Source organism: Microtus ochrogaster, chromosome 1 (genome assembly GCF_000317375.1).
Source record: "Microtus ochrogaster isolate Prairie Vole_2 chromosome 1, MicOch1.0, whole genome shotgun sequence".
NCBI classification, from domain to species: Eukaryota; Metazoa; Chordata; class Mammalia; order Rodentia; family Cricetidae; genus Microtus; species Microtus ochrogaster.
In genome coordinates, this window is record NC_022009.1 from 21,225,550 (window position 1) to 21,246,178 (window position 20,629).

The 20,629-nt window shown below is 48.1% G+C and overlaps 1 protein-coding gene and 1 non-coding gene across 3 annotated transcripts in view; both read right to left on the bottom strand.

Annotated features, from left to right (window-relative positions):
• The window catches only part of Dpf3 (double PHD fingers 3), a 271,575-nt gene that overhangs the window by 217,730 nt on the left and 33,216 nt on the right, over positions 1-20,629 (bottom strand). The gene's annotated exons all lie outside the window — the stretch shown is intronic.
• Positions 17,152-17,224, bottom strand: Trnak-cuu. The gene has a single exon. It is a non-coding gene; the product is annotated as a tRNA-Lys (tRNA).

Here is a 20,629-nt window from a genome sequence, read left to right on the forward strand (position 1 = left end):
AAGCCCTGAAAATCTGTCCCCAGTCAGATTCGTAAAACTCATGCCAGCTCACAGCAGTCCGTGTTCAGCATTTGAGGGACAGTCGTTCAAGAGGTCACATGGGATTCCTAATGGCTACAGAAGGGGCAAAGAGGAGAATGTTTGAAGAAATCTGAGGTTTAAGAAAGAGGTTGTACCCATATTAGAAGGGTTGTATGCTTATCAAAGAGGCCACAAGTTCGTCCTCAGGCAATGGAACCATGGGAGAGACTGAAGATGGCAATGATCAGATCATGCAGAGACTGGGTGGGAGTCGCTCAAAATTAAAGACCCTAGTTAGACTGACAAAGACCTGGCCCGTGTCAGTCAAAGCATGAGGAAGGTTAGCTGGGAACCAACTGCAGGCAAAACAAGACTGGACCAAGGACGGAAACTCATGCGAGGGAAGAGGAGATTCCCAAGCACATTTGAACAATCAAAGAGACCAAGATTAAAACCTGCTTTCAAATGACCCATTCAAACTCCTCCTCCACCACAGGCTGGTGGTATCATGCTAGAGTGTGGGTGGATGGGTGGAGGTGTAGCTTTGTTAAAATGGGTATGACCTTGTTAGAGGAAGTATGTCCCTGTGGGGCAGGCTTTGAGGTTTCCTATGCTCAGGATACTGCCCAGTGTCTCAGTCAACTTCCTATTATCTTTGAGATATAGGAATCTCAGCTACGTCTCCAGCACCACATCTGCCTGCACACCACCATGCTCCCCACTTTGATGATAATGAACTAAACCTCTGAAACTGTGAGTCCCTCCCCCCAATTAAATGTTATCCTTATAAGAGTTGCCATGATCATGGTATCTCTTTACAGCAATAGAAACTCTAACTAAGACAGTTACCTATATGCAAAAAGAACAGGGTGTGGGTGCTGAGACACTCACTATCGGAACTGAAGAGCTTGCTGCTAGGGAGACCCTGAAACGGCTTCCCAAGCCCGAAGTCAAGGTGTAAGACTCTGCAAAAGAAAAGGAGCTAAAACAACCAACCTCGTGACCACTCCCACTTCCAAAACCCCAAAGTGCCAGAGTTCAGAAAGCTAAACAAGTAATTATGATTGTCACCATCCAGGCCTAACCTGGGCACAGTCACCACATGGATGGAGGTGAGAAAAGCCCCCAGGATCCCAACCCCACCGCTCATGCCCCTTATGCAACTCTTCAACCCCAAAATCCTTGTCCTGTGCTCAAGAAGCACCTGCCTGAGACAGCATTCATCACGGCATCTTCATGACTAAGGAGGTCCTTGAACCTTTGTCTTTCTTGACTTGGGAAACAAATGACTTTGAAATTAGTACAACTTACGTGGTTTGGACCCAGCTCGACACCTCCTGCAGCAGAACTCCAGGGAAAACAGCAGAGGACAGGAGGCCAGTGGCACATTTATCAGAAGATCTTGGTGCTCCTGGTAAGAAGGAACTGAGGACACAGCTCAGGGAGTCCTACAGGATCCCATAAAAATCATCTTCTATTTCTCCTCCACTCTTCAGAGATGTATCCCCTGCTCTCTTGCTCTGCCCCATCTCTCTGCCACTCTCTCAGAGCCATACTGGACAGTAGATAGATGGACAGAACTCAAATGCTTGGAGGAGGCAGTTGCCATCCCCTGGGAGATTGTCAAGGCAGGCAAGCAGATGTGGGAACAGAGTCTGGGCCCCCCGACTGCTGTGGCCATTGAGTAAGCAGCCCCTCCTCCATCCCATACCACTCCTGCCTGTCCCAAAGTGAGGTGAGCAGTGAAGCTCAGCCTCCCCTTGGGATTCTGACCACCTTGTGGGGAGATTATGATGGTCCTGCCGTTGCCATGCCAACTGTGATATCATTCCTTTCATCATTCCATCTGGGCGCATTTTTTTTTTCTTTTCCTTAAAGGACATTCTTTTACTCGTGTCTGTCTGGGGGCCTACCAGGAGGTCGGCTCTTGTCATCCTTGACTTCCATGTAAACTATGCTGTCTAGACTCTGTGGTCCTCATGGGAGCAGCTCCCGGGATACAGGCAAGCTCTGCTCCCAGGCTGGCTGATCCACTGATTCAAAGTAGAAGCAACAAAATCTCCTATCAGACTGCATGGAGGAGACGGTATGTGGTGTGGTCACGGCCTAGCCTGGCTTGATAGGCCAGAAGAAGCCACTTTCTAAGAAAAACAAGTGCAGAGAGGAATAAAGATGGGGGGATATATGGACCCCACACTGGTATCTGGACAGGAACGCAGAGGACAAGAAGAAAATTGTTCCTAAATAACGGCTTTCACACTGTCCACTCCTAGAGCTGAGGTTCCCACAGGAAAAGCAGGTCCACACCAGGCACAGAAAGGCCACCAGAGACCTTAGCCCCTGCCTATAAGGAACTCACAATGTCACTGTTCACAAAGAATGATGACAATGGTTCGTTGGAAAAACCATGACCCTCCAGGCAGATAAACCAAGACTCTAGAAAGCCAGCTCTTCTATGGCCAGGAGGCTCAGCACACAACTTGTAGACAAAGAGCCAAGGGTGCTGGCCCTGGGCAGGTAGACCTTGTTCTAAACCTTCAAATGGGGACCGTAGGCAGCGGGCAGCACACTTCCTCTCATTCTCTCCCCCTCCTGAGATCTGTGGGGACATTTGCAGGCAGTGAAGGAAGGCAGCAGCCAGTAGCTCCGGTGCCAGCTGGCAGAATCTCACCAGGGAAATGGCGGCCATCTGCCACAGAGCGGGCTGAGGGACCCAGGGCAGGCATCCCTGCAGCCAGCTAACCTCTGCAACACGGTTAATTCTTATGAAACAGACCTATCCCCGGAAGTCGCCAATGCCATTGTTTAAGTCCAAAGAGTGGTCTCCTCAAGCTGGACACATCCAGATGTAAACAACAAAGTGGCCATCACCAGTGGCAGCAGCTGTGTTGTTTCCAGCCTAAACCAGCCACACATTCCTGGCCTTGCCTTTTTGTCTAGTATAGACAGAAGTATTTTATATAGACTTCTGGACGGCGGTTGTGGGAACTAGTATGTGGGCATGCGTGTGCAGGTATACATGCCCGTTCATGCGTGCAGAGGCCAGAAGAGGATGCCTCACTGTCCTATGCTAGCACTTGCTACCCGTCTCCCTCAAAACAGGATCCTCTCACTGAACCTAGAACCAAATCAGACTAGTGGCCAACAAGACCCAGGACTCCCCCAGTCTCCACCCTCCAAGCCCCTCTACATAATCTCTCGATGGCTAGGGGGATACAAATCATATCCCCACATTATGAATGAGAAACTAGGGAAAAGGAAACAGAGGGTACCACCCCAAGTGACATTATTTTGCAGAACTCTGACTTTAACCTTGAGGACTCCCTTTGGGGTACTTTTGCTGACAGCAAAGGCATGCAGCAGTTTGTACAAAAGTCCATTCCCAGGCCTCCAAACGAGCCTCTCCTGTTAGTTCTTTTATGGTCTGTGTGGTTGGGCTATGGCAAGAAGAGGTAGAAGACAGAGCCTCAGGAGAGAGAGTCCAGGCATTTGCTACTTGCTCCCCAAGTAGCTGATGAGATGATTCTGGATCCAAATGTCATACTCAGTGACGCTGCGCTCCTTCTTAAGGAGCGTCTAAGGTGGGACAGCAAGATGCCCTACTTTGCTGTGCAGCCTGTTCCCCTGAGAACAAAGTCCCAAGCAGCTGTTGCACACACACACGCACGCACATGCACGCACATGAACTTGGACCAGGCTGGCAACCACACACAGGAAACAATTACTGACGGTGACTTGTGTAGTTTTAACAGCAGAACCCGCCTGTGAAAGAGGGTCCTGCAGAACCCTCAGTTATGACCTGAGCATGCCGGCCGTCCTCCAGGCTCCAAACTGTGCCCACAGCAATGTGACACTTAAAGAACTGGGGACCTTGCAAACCAACAGACCTGAATTTGAGTCTCAGCATCACTTAGTCTGCGTGGTGCCTTCCGTGACTTGTCATTGTTTTTCCTCATCCGTAAAATGGGGATGAAAATATTTTACGTTGAAAAACCAGGGGACTGTCAGCACACAGCACAGCACACCCTTCAAGGTGACAGCTGTGATCGCTGCTCGGCCAAGCAGAGCAGCTCCTCTGTGCTCAGCCACCCACTTCTCACAGTGTCCTTGACTTGCAACCACACAAACCTGGAGGGTAGATGCTTCCACTTCCAGAACCCAGCCCTTGCCTTTCCTAGATTATCCGACCAAGGTGCTGAGTCTTATTCCTTTGTTTGATTCTCTTCATTTATGCAAAATGTATGTATGCATTTCCTTATGCTTGTACCTGCATTGATAATTTATTCAGATGGCATTATATTGTTATGCTATTTCCCTTTACTCCACCCTCCCAAATAAGCATCCTCATCTCTGCTTACCAGGGAGCTCACAGCCACAGTTTGGTCCATAAGCCCCTTAAAGCTGGGGTATTAAAGGCTTAGGGCTCAAGCCCACAGTGCTATTGGGATGCAGCAAAGCCTTCAGGAGTTGGGGCCTAGTGGAGGAAGTCAGGTCACTGGAAGACGTCCTGAAGGGGGTTTTAGGACTCCCTTCTCTTCCTCTCTTTCGGTGTTAGATGACACATCTCCAGACCCTTTTCCCTCTCTCCCACTTTGGGGAACATGAGCTGAAAGGTTCCCACCAGCATGCTACCCCCATAATGCACTATGCTATCACAGTTCCAAAGCGAGGAACCAGTAGGTCATGGGCTGAAGCATCAGAGACTATGAGCTAAGATGCACCTCTTATAACAGAACCCTGACTAACATATTGTGCTAACTTCTCCACTCCCTCTAGGTTGACTGTTGTTTGTTTAAAAAATATTGTACTCATCCCTTCCCCTTTTATTTTTCTACTATAGTTGTAATTTTATAACTTATAGACAAGACCAGGTCTGCTATGCATAGACAGGCAGGAGAGCATGGTGGATTCCCACCGCCATACACAGAGATATTTCCAGGCCGCGCAGCGCGCTGCATGGCACATTTAGCTTTTACTCAGATGAGAAAGGTTTATGTGATACACGCTGAACACTGCTCCCACCCAGCTGTCCCAGAGCTGGTGGTAAACTTACCTCCGCCATATTGAGAGGCCGAGAGAGGCAGAGTCAGCATCCACACTGCTTACCATTTTAAAAAATGCTCGTGGTCAGAAAAGGATTTCAGTTACACAATAGGACAGATTCAGACACAAAAGACCTCTAAACGAGACACAGTGTGTTTGCCCAGGCAGGAAATGCTGAGCCTCCAATGTGTTCTCAGCTACTTTCCTACTAACCTCCCCCCAGCAGGTTTACAAGCACCCCAGTGGGTGGCTGGCCATGCGGGTTACCCCCAAATGCCTGGGCACCATTATATAAACAGGGACTGTGCGTTTGTATCCCAGTTACCCAGGCCCAAATAATCACACAGAAACTATATTAATTACAACACTGTTTGGCCAGTGGTTCAGGTATATTCCTAATTAGCTCTTACATCTTAAATTAACCTATTTCTATTAACCTATGTATTGCTGCAAGACTGTGGTTCACCAGTAAGGTTCCGGCATCCTTCTCTTTCAGCAACTACATGGCGTCTCCTGACTCTGCCTTCTTTTCTCCTCTGTCTCTGTTTGGATTTCCCATCTTGCTATGTTCTGTCCTGCCATAGACCAAAGCAGTTTCTTTATTAACCAATGGTAATATAACATATTCACAGCATACAAAGGGGAATCCCACATCATCCATGTATTCTGTTTTAATTCTTGGCCACTACAATCAAAAAGGAAGTGTCTTAGTTAGGGCTTCTATTGCTGTGAAGAGACACCATAACGATGGCAACTCTTATAAAAGAAATCATTTAATTGGGCTTGGCTTACAGGTTCAGTAGTTTAGTCCATTATTGCCATGGTGGGAAGCATGGTGGTACATAGGCAGACATGGTGCTGAACAGGAACTGAGAGTTCTACATCTGGATTGGCAAGCAACAGAAAGAGAAGGAACCACCTGGTCTGGCTTGGGCATTTGAAACTCCAAAGCCCACCCCACAGTGACATCCTTCCTCCAACAAGACCACATCTACCCCAACAAGGCCACACCTCCTAATGCCATTCCCTAAGCACTATATATGCTTATATAAATATATGAGTCTATGGGGGCCATTCTTACTCAAACCACCACAGGAAGTAAGTAAGTCTTCAATGTGTCCTTTCTAATTGGTTTTTTGTTTGCTTGGGCAGGGTCTTGTGCCACTCAGGCAGGCTTCAAACTTCTTATGTAAAGAATGATGACTTTAGATGTCCCATCTTCCTGCCTCCACCTCCTAAGTACTAGGATTACAGACAGGCACCACCAAGCCCAGTTTACGAATTGTTCAGGATCAAACTTAAGGCTTCATCCAAAGAGCATGTTCTAAACAGACAAAACAAATACCAAGATGTGAATGCCAACCATCAACATGAGGTCATGGCGAGCTGGTAAAGCATACACTGCCCCCTAATTCTCCTTAGAAAAGATGTCCCTATCCCCAAAGGGATTCTCACTCCAAATGGCAATGTCTTCTAAAGTCCTCCTGGTCCAGGGAAACTGTAGATCCTCAATGTCCTATCTTTGGAAAAGAACACTAGCTACACAGATTAGGCCCACCCCTCTAACTGACCCCTAACTGACCAACAGGACACTGATTTACAGCAAATACATCTGGGACTATTACCAGCCTTTTGCTTTTTTTTCCCCCTTTAAAAAAAAAAGGCTGGAAGGGTTGGAGAGATGGTTCAGCATTCAAGAGCACTGGCTACTCTTCCAGAGGACGCAGGTTCCATCCCCAGCACCCACATGGCAGCTCACAACTACCTGTCCAGTTCCCAAGGATTCAACACTCTCTTCTGTCTTCCACAGGTACCAGGGACACCTGTGGTGCTCAAGCATATCTGTAGGCAAAACACCCATATGCATAAAATAATTATTTTTAAAACATCTTTAAATTGTTGGAATGAGAGGAAAAGACATGATAGTTTTATATGGAAATCGAATGTCTGAGTGACTGGAGAAGGGGCTGATCAACATTGACCAAATGGAAGGAGACCAAAAAGACTCATTATAAAATTCTAGCAAGCAAACCTGGGCTTCTGTTTAGTCATTAATGATCCAATAACAGCTAATGCGAACAGCCAATGAAGGGTTTGCATGGGCTAGGAGTTTCTATAAGAGCTCACATATCTAGTCTTTGTCTATGAGGTAGGTACTGATATATTTCCCATCATAAGCCTGGAATGGAGATCCAGAACAGGTAAATAAACTGTCTAGAGGCACACAGATACTAAGTGACAGAGCTTGGCATTGTCCCTAGTCTCTGCTCTTCCTGTTTCATAACAGGTGTTTATTGAGTCTTGGCCTTGGGCCGGGTGCTATGCTGGACCAGAGGCAATGGAGGCATATAAAATATTGGTGTAGGAGTTACAGTGATGAGGCTCACATAGGCGTCCAGGGGTCTTACTTCAAAATGTTGTTAGAAAATGGTCTCTTCCTAGATTTGAAGTCAGTGTCATTTTCGCATTGATGTCATTCTATTTGGACAGAGTAGGTTGTCCCAGTAAATGCCCTTGACACCCGCCCCACCCCTGACTCAGGAAACTTAGTAATATTACATTCACTGCAGTTGGAGGGGAAACACCAAGTGCTCTGTTCTTGAAGCCTAAGAAACACAGAACACTGTGATGAAGCTCACGGCACATTACAGAATCATGTTCAGACTCAAATACGGTGTATAATAACTATGACCATAAGGATCACCAGGTATGTTTCTTTCATATTAATTCAGAATGCCCTAAGGTACAGTCTAAACACTAGCATGCACCCGAAGCCTTCTGATGAACGGTTTTCTGACTGTGCATAAAAACCAGAGCAGAGATAATGTTAGCATCTCAGTTGAGATACTCTGGATGGGAAGCTCAACTCCAGCCTGCTCTCACAGACAACCACAGACCCTTATAAGCCTTCCTCAAGGGAAGGAGAATAAGCTTGTCTGACCCAGCCCCTCGGCTGCTCTGCCTAATTGGTTGCTATGCTCACACTGGTGCTCTCCACTGGCCTCTCCTTGTGGAGATGGAGATGGGTGGAGTCTTGAACACTTGAGACTCTTCCAGCCCATGCCTCCTTCTCCCACATCTTCCCCATTTCCTGGAAGTCAACAAGATGCTTTTGAAGAGTGAAACCACAGCGGGTGCAAACAGCTGCACCTAACACACCTTTCCAGAAGAAACTGAAGTCCAGTTCCAAGGTACTGGACTCCTCACACCAAAGGGTGAGATGGTTGCTGGGAGGCCATTATCATGTGTCTCTGCTAAAATCTACCTACTGCACATATCGCCAAGAGATGTTCAAGTGTGTTGCTCTGAAGTCAGAAAGACACTATTCAACACATGCAGAGGTGGAAAATAAGCTTTTTCTGCTCATCATGAGATACTAGCTCCAGGGTGGAGGACCTCCCGACCTGCCAATGCTGCACCCAGAAAGGGGACATCCATGTTTCTCCTCTATCAAAAGAACTCTAGAAAGAACCTCAAGACTTTCCTCAAATAAAGTTCTCAGGCTTGGGGTAGAGTGCTTTCCCAGCCTGTATTAATTTTCATTTGAACCCCTAGTGTTCAGTCAAAAAGGAGAAGGAGGAAGACGAGGAGGAGGAACAAAGAAAGAAAGAAAGAAAGAAAGAAAGAAAGAAAGAAAGAAAGAAAGAAAGAAAGGAAGGAAGGAAGAAAGAAAGAAGAAAATTCTCCCTAGGCTCCTGGGGGACTTTACAGGCCACTATCCATTTTGTTTAGACCTCTTAACTCCACCTCAGTATTTACAATTTTCTCTCTCTTTGTGGCAACTCCTAGCCACAATATGACCTAAGCATAGGCTCATCTGTTCTAAACTACATTTCCCAGAATCTCTTGCAGCTAGATGTGGCCATATGACTAGATTCCAGCCAATAGGATGGGAATGGCTCCATCTCAAAGCCTTGTCTTGGATTTTTTTTCCACCTCCTACACCCTGAGACAGACTTAAGGGTGCAAAACAAAAACTCCTGCTTATCAATCTGATGTGCTTTCCTTATGACTGACTTGACAGCTAAATCCTGTCTTAGCCGTTCTATTTCGGGATCTCTTTGTCATAGCAGCTTAGCCTATACGCTAGCTTCAGCAGGTAAAAATGCTAACTTCTTAAGTCTACAGACCTGAGTTCTGTCTCAAGAACCCATGGTAGAAGAACAGAACTGATTCTCTCTCAGTCCGTCTCTCTCTCTCTCTCTCTCTCTCTCTCTCTCTCTCTCTCTCTCTCTCTGTAAACTCAACTAATTACTTGGTTACCCTTTGTCTTATTGTGTTCAACATCCCAAATGCCATTTCTTATGGCTTGGGTCATAGTAATTTCTTAGTAAACTATTTGTAAACTAAATGGGTTTTTTTTTTAAAAAATGCCATTATGTAATAGAGATATAACCAGCCCCAAAGAAACTTACTCAAGTCCCCTAGATGATGTTTATCCATGTAAGTAAAATGTCTCCTACACTTTTGGGAAACAGGGACTCAGGCTAGAGGGTCTCTGTTTAGGAATGCATTTGTAATGGGGGCAGGGACAGGGTGACCTTGCACTGTGTCTCCTGTCAGCTCTCTTCTGAGACAATGGATCTTGTGCTTAACCACAGTCAGCTGAGGTTACAGCTTGTCTCATAATAACGAGCTCAAACTGAGCACTTAGCGTGTCCCAGGCTCTGAACTAACTCCTCACGCATTGTGGCACTCCGATTCGTTTTATTCCTAACAATAACTCTCGAGGTAGGCACAATTATTTTCCCCAAATGGGCCACCCTGCCTCTCCAAAGGTCAGTAACTTGGTCCAGTGGCGAGGCTAGTAAAAAGGGACGATCCAAACCCACGTTCTCTGAACCCACCGTAGCTGCCTTACTTCTCTCCGTGTATGACCGACTTCTATTCCTAACTACAAGGACAAACTTCGAGGTCTGAGCCAACTCATGCTCATCCCAATAGATGCCCAGAGATGTTTCTGGGGACTGTGATGCTTTTCCTCTGTGCATGACCAGCAGGGATGTGCACACACGCTCCAGGCTACATGAGGGCAGAGGATAAACAGTTTCAGCTCCAAGTCCACGCCAGCTCACTTCCGCCTTCTCCTCCAGAGCTGTCCTGAGGCCTCGGTGACCTCTGCACCCTACCTGCCCCCACAGTTACCACCCACAGTTGTGCACACTTTCCCCCAGCTGTCCCTGGATTTCCTACTGACCTTCCAGCAATCCTCACCGAAGCCTTCAGGGGCCGGCTATGCTGGTCTAGCCTGGTGACGGTATAGTCCGAGTTTTGCATCCTCCCTTCACCCGTCTTGGTCCTTGCAGTCATTCTTTATCCATAAGAAATTGCTGCTCTTTACGCCCTCAACTTGCAAAGCCAACTCAATGGCCCAGTGGGAAAGCCTTATCCAGGGCTTGCAAACCTAAGGGTACAAGTCAATATGACCTCCAAACATCTTTCCTTTGGTCTACATTATACTTTTCAAAGAATTAGTTCATTATATTTGAAGTTGTCAGAATTCAGGGATGAGGATGTAACTTGGTGGTAGAGCACTTGTCCAGCATGTACTCATCCCTGGGTTCAGTACCATAAGAAAAAAACTATTCTTGCTAGGTACAAGAGTACACACTGGAATCCCAGCCCTTGGGAAGTCCCAGAAGGGCAGAAGAGATGGCTCAGCTGTAAAGAGCACTGCTGCTCTTCCAGAGGACCCGGGTTCAACTCCCAGAACCGTCATGGCAGCTCACAGCCATCTACAGCTCCAGTTCAGCAAATACAACTCCAGCTCAAGAGATTCAACTCCCTCTCTGGCTTCCAGGGGCGCCAAGCATGAACATGGTACACAGACATACGTGCACACAAAATATCCATACACATGAAATCATTTCTAAAGGTGGATGCAAGATGATCATAAATTCAAGGCCAGGCTGAGCTATATAGCAAGTCCCAGACTAGCCTGACCTATAGAAAGAGCCTGTCAAAAATAGAGTAATGGTGGTTTTGGTATTTTGGTTTGTTTGGTTTTTTTTTTTAAGTTGTCGGAATTTGTATACACACTTCTGTTTTAAACCTATGGAGAACTCTGGAGCTCTGACAATGCTGGACTCCCCTCTCCCACGAAGGAAAGGTTGTTTTTGAATTTGAGCACCCTACCAGGCTAACAGAACCCTCCCAGCTGACTGCAGTCCCCTCTGCTTTGTTACTTCTCCCATGAGGACATGACCTGCCTGAGCCCCTGGGATTTGAGTCTACAGCACCTACACTGGGATCTCCATTTTAATGACCAAACTGGAGAGAGGAGAGATACTAGTTCACCTGCTCTCAAAGGCGGCTTCAAGGGCGAGTTCATCCTGCCTGTTGCCACACAAGGTTCATCAAGCTCTTGGTTGCCCCAGGCCCTGTGCAGGGCTGGACACTAGACAGAGGCGGAAACATGGGTCCTTTGAGTCCTCCACAGTGCAGCTGCAAAGCTGTGAGCATGCGGTGGGCACACAGTGGGCACTTCCCTTGGATAACACATCGTCTACTGTGTCCCATGACAATCTAGCACTCTTCACCTCACTCCGAGATTTCCTGCTCTCAAGTCTGCTGCTCGGCTTAGGTACCCTCGACCTGCTAAGGGGTGACCTCTCTAGAAAGCTAATCCCTTCTCAACCTGAATCCCTTGAGCGTGTGTCTACTCGCCCAGGCCTATTCACACATGTGTTTCTAGATAACACGCCTCCTCATTAGCTCTGCAGACAGGGAATGGAACGCTGGCATCATGCGCCCAGGTGGATGACCCAGGCGCTGCTAATCCCACTGCCCTATCCAAACAGTCGGTAGCCGAGGTGCAGCGCAGATCCGGATTGCCAGATCTGCAGATTTTTCAAGTAGCCAGGAGTATCACACGGCAGGACAATGGCCTCTATTAATAAGACCTGAGCTCAATAGCGAGCCGTGATGTGCTTGAGAGACTCTCTGAGGTCCAGGTGCCAGAAAGTTCATCCAAACACCCAGGAAGGGAAGGCTGCTCTCTGGCCAACCCATTGGAAGGAAAGCTCAGCCTTGGGTGCTCCAACCCTCTTTGCACCCCAGTACCACCCAAAGCCTTGGCAGAGTATTCCAACATGCTGAGCTGTCTTGCACCTGGAGTCTTGTTCTCTGCAATAACAATAACTGGGAGACAGTCATTGATTTCATTCTGATTGGTGTGGCCTCCAAAATAAACCTTTTTTAGTTGAGTTTTTTTTCCCCCCTACGGAGTCTGGAACTCCTGACCCTCATTCCTCCACCTCCCAGGTGCTGGAATTACAAGTGTGGGCCGCTGTGCCAGGCCAAACCCCCCATTTCTTAACTCACACTGTACTATCTGGATCTTTCCAATAAGTGGCCTTGCCAGTTCCTTTTCTTCTGTTTACAAAGAATTCATTGAGATGGAAACACTTATCTTGAAGCAGGTGTCATCCCTTCCTCCCCAAACCGCATGAAATTAGCATATCAATAGCCTGGCAGAGGGACTTCTTTGAGAGGTGGCAGATTATAACTCCTCTTGCCCCTGACACTTATAAAGCTTTTTAGAAAGAGAGAACAATTTCCAAATGAGGAAATGTCACAGACGGCCACAAACTAACTTCCCTGGGGATGATCATTTTGATGCTAATATTCTTTCTCCTGGTTTAGAAAAAAAAAATGTCTAAATGCCCACCTGAGGATTTCTTCCTCCATGCGGGGGCATTCGCCCTTCTACCGCGGGTAATGAGGAAATGAGATGCTCAAGAAGGTGGCCGGGACAGGCGGCTCATTCTGCACCCCCATTGGTCAGACCTGGCACCAGCTAGAACGGGGCCGGGTGAGCTTTGAGGGCAGCCCAGGGACTTGACTCTCTCTGCCCCCTCCCCTATCTTCAAAGCATAGAGCAGACATCAATTAATCCTCAAAAGATGCTTTCAAGGCAAACATTATCCCTTTCAGAGCCCCGCTAGCTAGGGCAGGTAGTTGGAGGAGGACAGAGGAAGGGACAAAGGAGCTGGGAGCTCTGGGCCCCAGACCTGGTTCTCTAGAGATACTCAATTTGCAAAAAAAAAAAAAAAAAAAAAAAAAGACTGAGCCCACAGAATGGAGGAGGAGATGGCTGGCAGGGCACCTGCCCATGAGGCTGTTTCTCAAGGCTTCCCGGTGTTCTGTCCCCTCGGATGCCACAAAGCAAAACAGGATCAGAGGCTTGGGTACAACTCTGTACCAGAAACCAGAAAAAGAGCTTCAAGAACTGGACTGTTCCCCAAAACCCCTCTATAGCAAACACGTGGGCAGAGTTCACACCAAAATCTGGGTCCCATTTGCCATACTGAGTTCACCCTGGCTCCACCTCCCCTCCTCTCCGAAAATGGGGCAGAGTGGGTTTTGTGTGCGTGCAGAGGCAGAGCCCGGCCTAACTGGTCTTTGCATTTTGAGAAAACAGATCCAAGCACTCATACACATGAGGATCACAGCCGGTTACAGGGTCAGCCATAAATGTCACACTTTCTCACATTACATGTTTATCCAACCTTTACAGTTTTGTTCTGAGATTCCCAGAGAAGTGGTATGCCCCTGGTCAAACGATTAAAACAGCCTCTCCTCAGCTTCTGTTGGCAGTGTGGCGACCTTCCTTGCTGGTGTGCACGACATGAACGCGCACAGCCTCCACCGCATCCAGTCAACGCTTGGAGCGGAATTTGCTTTTCCACAAACCGTGTACAGTTGGCTTTCCTAAACAGAGCCCGTGCCGTGTGCAACAGGACAGACACTGGGGATTGGCGTGTTTCTAGGAAGACGTCCACTAGAGGATCAGAACGGGATTTCTCGCCTCTTACCAATCATCAAAGAAGTAGGGGAAATTGCTTCACAGCTGACTTCTAAACAGCTATTCTGGCACAGACTTGCAGGCCTGTATGCATGCTCACGGCGGCCTAGAACATGCAAGGGAGACTACACAAACCTGTGGACAGCTACGGAGAGCAGAATGGGCATCAGGCAAGTCTCTTAAGGTTTTATTTTTTAATTGTATATACACGGGAGTGGCGGGGGAAGTGCAAGTCCACTGAAGTCAGAAGACGTGTTAGATTTCCCGGAAGCTGGAGTTACAGGTGGTTCTGAGCCACCCCACGTGGGTGCTGGGACCCGAGCTCAGATCCCGTGCAGGAGCGGCATGCATTCTTAACCAGTGAAGCTATCTCTTCAGCCGGGGAAGCCCTTTGACCCTTGCTTTATGCCCTTTTGTCCTGTACAACACTGCTTTCTGTGTGTTGAAAAGTCACAAAACGAGAACTATATTTTAACATCATTTATTTTTTCCAAAGGGGATCACATGTCCCTATTCTTTTGTTTGTCTTTGTTGTTTTGAGACAGGGTTTATCTGTGTGGCTCTGGCTACCCTGGAACTCTGTAGGCCAGCCTAACTCACAAAGATCCGCTGGCCTCTGCCACCTGAGAGCTGGGATTAAAGGCGAGCACCACCGATGCCCAGCAATGTGTCACTAGTCTATGCAAAGAATGAGGGTAGATTTTATAAACATCTTCCTGACTACATGAACTGCAGAAACTCTTGAGACAGGCACAGTGGCACACGCATGTCACTTGGAAGGCTGAGGCAAAAGAATCAAGGTAATCCTCTCCTACACAGCAAGTTTGAGACCACCCTAGGATACACGAGACCCTACCCACCCCCACCCCCAAAACACCGCAAACTTTCATCCCGATACTGTCAACACATAGGCGGCTTCCCTGGAAGCCACCCTGAGATGCACACTGGATGGAAGTGAAGGCCAAAGCTGCATTTGGTAGTACGCTGTGCAGTCAGACGTCAAGACCTGATCCACACCTGCAAGACCAGCAACATGCCCAGCCTTGTCTCCCCTTCAGGAGAAACTGAGACATCATACCGCCTTCCCCACTTGCCCACCACCAGTTGGGCCTGGCTCCAGATCCCATTCCCCAGAAAACCCAAACACGATGTCACAAAAACACCCCACAGAATGACATCCCTTCATTATCAAAGCCATCTTTTTCTTCCTTCAAAGTTGGGGTTTCTCAAAGGGTGCAAACCTCTTTGTCCATCCAAGTGTTTCCTTAGAAAAATTTAGGTTGGAGGCTTGGAAAACAGAAACCTCACCTCCCAAGGTCCTCACTGGTGTAAGGCGATGATCGATCAATCAGAAATGAAGTAAAATTAAGCTGAAGTGAAGTGGCTGATGGGAAAACCCAAATTGTTTACAACGGCTACACTTGACACATTTTTCTCATGAATACAACTAGACTAGAGGTTCTCAACCTTCCTAACAATGCCACCCAATAATATATAGTACCTCAACCATAAAAATATTTTCATTGCTACTTCATAACTGCAATTTTGCTACTGTTATGAATTGTAATACAAATATCTGGGATTCCAGATAGTCTTCAGCGACCCTGTAAAAGGGCTGTGCAATCCTAAGGGGTCGCGACTCACAGGTTGAGAACCTCTGAGCTAGACAGAGTTGAGAGCAAACCTGTCACTGGGAATCTTAGTGCACCCTGTGTCCCTTGCACTTCTGGTATCCGGCAGTAGGAAGCTCCAGGATCAAACTGTCCAGTTCAACCTGACTTAATGATAGTCACAGGGGTCCTGAAGCTGGGCCGTTACTGCTCGCATTTGCCATCACAATCCTTGAAGTCACGGGGGGGGGGGGGGGGAGAAGGAGAAGAAATGTGCAACAAACCAGAATGCATTCCTTTCAGGGCACGAATGTCCTTCTATTCTACTTTTGCCCTCTCCTTTCCAAGGCTGATTTAGAAATGAAGGGAAGAAGCTAAGAAAACTCTCACCTTTAATATTAATCAGAACTCTGCAGTCCCCGGATGATCAGAGCCCAGACTACATAGGACTTGAAAGAGCGATTGAGACTTTGATATGGAATAGGAAAACGTAACAGGCAGGAGGGGTGGCAGAGAGCAACCTGGGAGGCCTAGGGCTCAGCTTTCCCCAGCTCCATCCCGGCCTTGCCCAGTGTGGCTCGCTCCTGACTATCCTGTCTCTACCCTTCAGCCTGGGGGATGAGCACAGTGAAACCCCATATATGGTTCTTGCCCACTTGCCATGATTTACTTAACAACCAGAAATGTTAGTGGCCACTCCCTACCTTCTCTCACTGTCGTCTCCTGGGTACCACTTCATCCCTACCCCGAGGAAAACAGTAGCCCATTATTATCAGCCCCATTTTATAGACAAAAACTGAGGCCCAGCTCGCTGATGCGGCAAGGCCGGGCCGTTTGCCCCTGCAGCCCTGATCTGTTAAGAGCATTGAAACGCGTGGCCAGGAAGATGTGCTGCAAAGACTTCTGGGTTGTGAGAGGTTCCTGCCGGTAGACAAACACGAAACTCATCCTCCTCACGCCAGTCCTAGGGCTCTCTGCGGATTCAGCCTACTCTGTACTCTGAGGTTTTTATTCTTGGATTTTTGTTTTCTTCCGGGAAAGCCACAAACTTAATGTACCCCAACCCCTTGAACTTGCTTCGCTGCTGAAGGTGGCTTTAAATCCCTAATCCTTCTGCCTCTATCTCTCAAATTCTGGGATTATAGGTGTGCACTAACACAGACAACTTACCACTGATTTTATAGAGAAATTTGCAACTAAGCCTATCTCAGAAACCCAACTGATGGAGGAAGGTCATTGGTTGATTTAATAAAGAAGCTGCTTGACCTGATAGGTTAGAACGTAGGTGGGAGGAGCAGAATGCTGGGCGGAAGAGGAAGTGAGGTCAGAGACTCAACAGCTCTCCTCTGGGGGCAGACGCCTCAGAGAGACAGGATGCTCCACTCCTGCGGGCAGAGGCGAGAGCTCTGCTCTCTGAGGCACACGCGATGAAGCTCCGACCCAGGATGGACGTAGGCTAGAATCTTCCCGGTAAGCGCACCTTGGGGTGCGACACACATGATTGGAAATGGGTTAGTCCAGGAGCGAGAGTTAGCCGAGAAAAGGGCTAGAGCTAAAGACCCAAGCAGTGATGAAAAGAATACAGTGTCTGTGTAATTATTCCGGGTAAAGCTAGCCGGAGGCGGCCGGGGTGATGGGGACGTAGCCCACGGCTTCTATTACTACAGATGGCGCCCAACGTGGGGCTCGAACCCACGACCCTGAGATTAAGAGTCTCATGCTCTACCGACTGAGCTAGCCGGGCAGGAAGTGAAGAGAGCGAGAGAAGGAAGTGGCTGCTTTTTTAAAGGGAGAGAGACCACGCCCCAATGGGCGGGTATCTCAGCGGCTATAGGCTGGAGGAGCGGAAGGACCTCCTGCAACACCCAACAGCCAAGGCAGGGTGGGGAGTGGGGATGGGAGCAAACTGTTTTCCCAAGGGACTCACTCTGAGTCACTGGGACAGGAGGAAGGGCAGCGCTAGGGGGCTGTTAGCTAGGGACCCCACATTTCAGCGGTTCTTTAATAAGTCCAGGCATAAGCATCAGTAAGAATCCCACATCCTACTCCCTATCCTTAGCTGTCAGTATTTTAGATTCTAGAGCCCTGATGGAGCACCGCTGCCCAGAGCTAAGTGGGTTTAAAGGAAACAAGCATCTGTGGGGTCACCTTACACTTGCCTTTCTGCAGCTCATCCTGTCCAAGGGGTTCCAGCAGGACCAGTCCACGGTGTCCTCCGCCCAGACTCAGTGGCAGCCACACCCCTTCTTCATTCCTTTACTGAAGAGCTCTTCTTCCCAGGGAACCAACGAACGCACCACGGCTCCTCTAGCCCCACTGGATCTTTCTCCAGACCAGTGGTTCTCAGCCTCCCTAACACTGCGACCCTTTAATGCAGTTCCTCATGTTGTGGTGACCCACCACCTGTAGGAGGCTTTCTTGGGGGCCACCAACCAGCTCCCAAATTATGACATGGAGACTTATTACTTATGAATGCTTGGCTTTTATCTTATGCTTGCCCCACTCCCTCTTATAATTTAACCTGTTTCTCTTCATCTATGGTTTGCCTTGTGACTTTTTCCCCCAAGACACAGTTTCTTTGTGTAGCTTTGGAGCCTGTCCTGGAACTCACTCTGTAGACCAGGCTGGCCTCAAACTCACATAGATCCACTTACTTCCGCCTCCTGAGTGCTGGGATTAAAGGTGAGCGGCCTCGGGACTTTTTTTTACCTTTCTCTCATTCTGTGTGTCCTACTCTGTGTCTGGCTGGCTGACAACTGACAGCTGTCTCCCTTTCTTTCTCCCTTGCTCTCTTCTCTCTGCTCTGCTCTAGGGTCCTCCTCCTATTTATCTTCTCTGCCTGCCAGCCCCACCTCTACTGCCCAGCTATTGGCCATTCAGCTTTTTATTGAACCAATCAGGTGCCTTAGGCAGGCAAAACAACACATCTGTACATCATGAAATAAATTCAGCATGAACAAACGTAATGTGTTGTTTGGTTGAAAGCATCCCCTCAGCCCCTAACATCCTTATACCCAAAGAATCTGGAATGTTTGGGTTAAGGCTCCACCCCAGCCCCTGGCATCCATGTATCCAAGGAGTCTGGAATGTTTGAGTGGAAAGTTCCACCCAAGCCCCCTCCCTCTGAGTTGCCACGGTCCAAATTCCACCTCCGAGAAAGTCCACCAAACAGTGACCCGTCCCCAGAGAGGCTCAAGACCACTCCCACAGGCTATTTAAACTGCCCCCCAGAGAATGAACAGGTAGTCTTTCTGGTCTTTCTTTCCATCTCCATCCCCAGGGGGCTGGAAGTCCGCCCAGGAGTGTTACTATCCATTAAACCTGGGCTTTTTCCAATTTGGTCTCATTTGGTCTGATTTGGATTATTGCACAAACAGAGAGGTTTATAGGGGCATAAAGACTTTTCACACATCTTTGCCTAAAGTAGTATTCCACAATACCAGTCATAAAATGATTTGGTTGCTGCTTCATAGCTGTAATTTTGCTATTATGAATCATTATATATACATATATATGTATGATATACAGAATATCTGATAGTGACCCCTATGAAAGGGTCCTTTGATCCCTTCCCCAAAGGATTGCAACCCACAAGTTGAGAACCACTATCCTAGACCCTCTCCTCTAAGTAGAACAACTTCCTTTCTTCTCTGACCAAATCTAGAAGATGCTTACCCTACCCCAGCCAGAATATTCTCTATTTCCTCTCTGGGGGAGGTGTCTGCCCAGGTCTAGGGAGGGAAACTACCTTCTAAGAAGATCTAGACCTTCAGGAGCAGGGGTCCTTGCAGGAGATGCTGCTCTAGACAGTGAGGAAGATAACCCCACCCCACCCCACCCCATACCTAGGCTTAAGAGCATAGCTATCTACTGGCCCCTTTTCTCAGCTCTGATTTGGCACGAGTCACTGTCTAGGATTTTCTCTTGCTGTGATAAAAAAAAAAAAATGACCAAAAGCTACTTGGGGGAAGAAAGGGTTTGTTTTATCTTACAACCCTCAGTTCACGCTCCATCATTAAGGAAGTAGGGACAAGGACTTGGAGGCAGAAACTTATTGTAAAGAGGAGGCCAAGGAGGGGTGCTGCTGACTGGCTTGCTCCCCATGGCTTGCCCAGTTTGATTTTTATACACCCCAAACCAACTACCCAAGGGTGGCACTCCTTTCAGTGGACTGGGTCCTCCCACATCAATCATTAATCAAGAAAATGCTCCCACAGACTTTCCTACAGGCAGTCTGGAGGAAACATTTTCTCAATTAAGGTTTCTCATCCCAGATTAAGGACCAAGGACTAGGCCAGTCTAAAGCCAGCAGTGCGAACAAGACACGAGCCCTGCATGGGCTTCCCACACAGGAGGCCGCAGTGAGCTACACAGGCATCTCACCTTGCCAGCCATATCTCTGCCTCTTCAGGGCTGAGACCCCACTACACCCAGGGCTCCCCAGAAAAGGGATGCGAAGTGGGGAGAAGACTCATGAACGGATGGGGAAGCTCTGGTCAAGCTAGGGCCGACACCGACTGCTGAAGTGATTTGTTAGCCCTTTCTTCACAAGTTAATTCGCTTCCAGCAGATTCCATTAGTGCCCTTACAGACCCAGGACCTGGAGGAGGGTCCTGGAAGAGCTAACAGGGAAGGCAGGCCGCCTTGCACAGGAGCCCTTCGCCCGGGGTTTCTGTTTGAAGAGCTTAGAATAACTATTTGCTAAGCTATTGTTAGGCAGCACCTCCACACCACATATAGAGAGAAAACACATGAACCTTTGGCCACAGCACGTAAATGGCCAACCAGAGGCTGATGCAATGCAGGAAAAGGATTCTCGTGTAAAACAATCTGGTCTTTTTGAGAGCAAGAATAAAACAAAAGCCAAGGTCATAAGGTAGTCAGTCCATCGGCAGCTGGGGACCCATGCCCTGGATGTGGGGGGAGGAGCAGTGACCTCTGCAAGTGTCTGTGAGCCACTCCTGCTACTATCATGACAAATAACAGCAACTTGTGGGTGGGTGTGCACGTGCACAGGCGTGTATGGAGACCAGAGGACTGCTTCTGGTGTCCCTCCTCGGTCGTCACCTTGAGTGTGTGTGTGTGTGTGTGTGTGTGTGTGTGTGTGTGTGTATGTGAGTGTGCATGAGTGAGTGTGTGTTGACAAGGC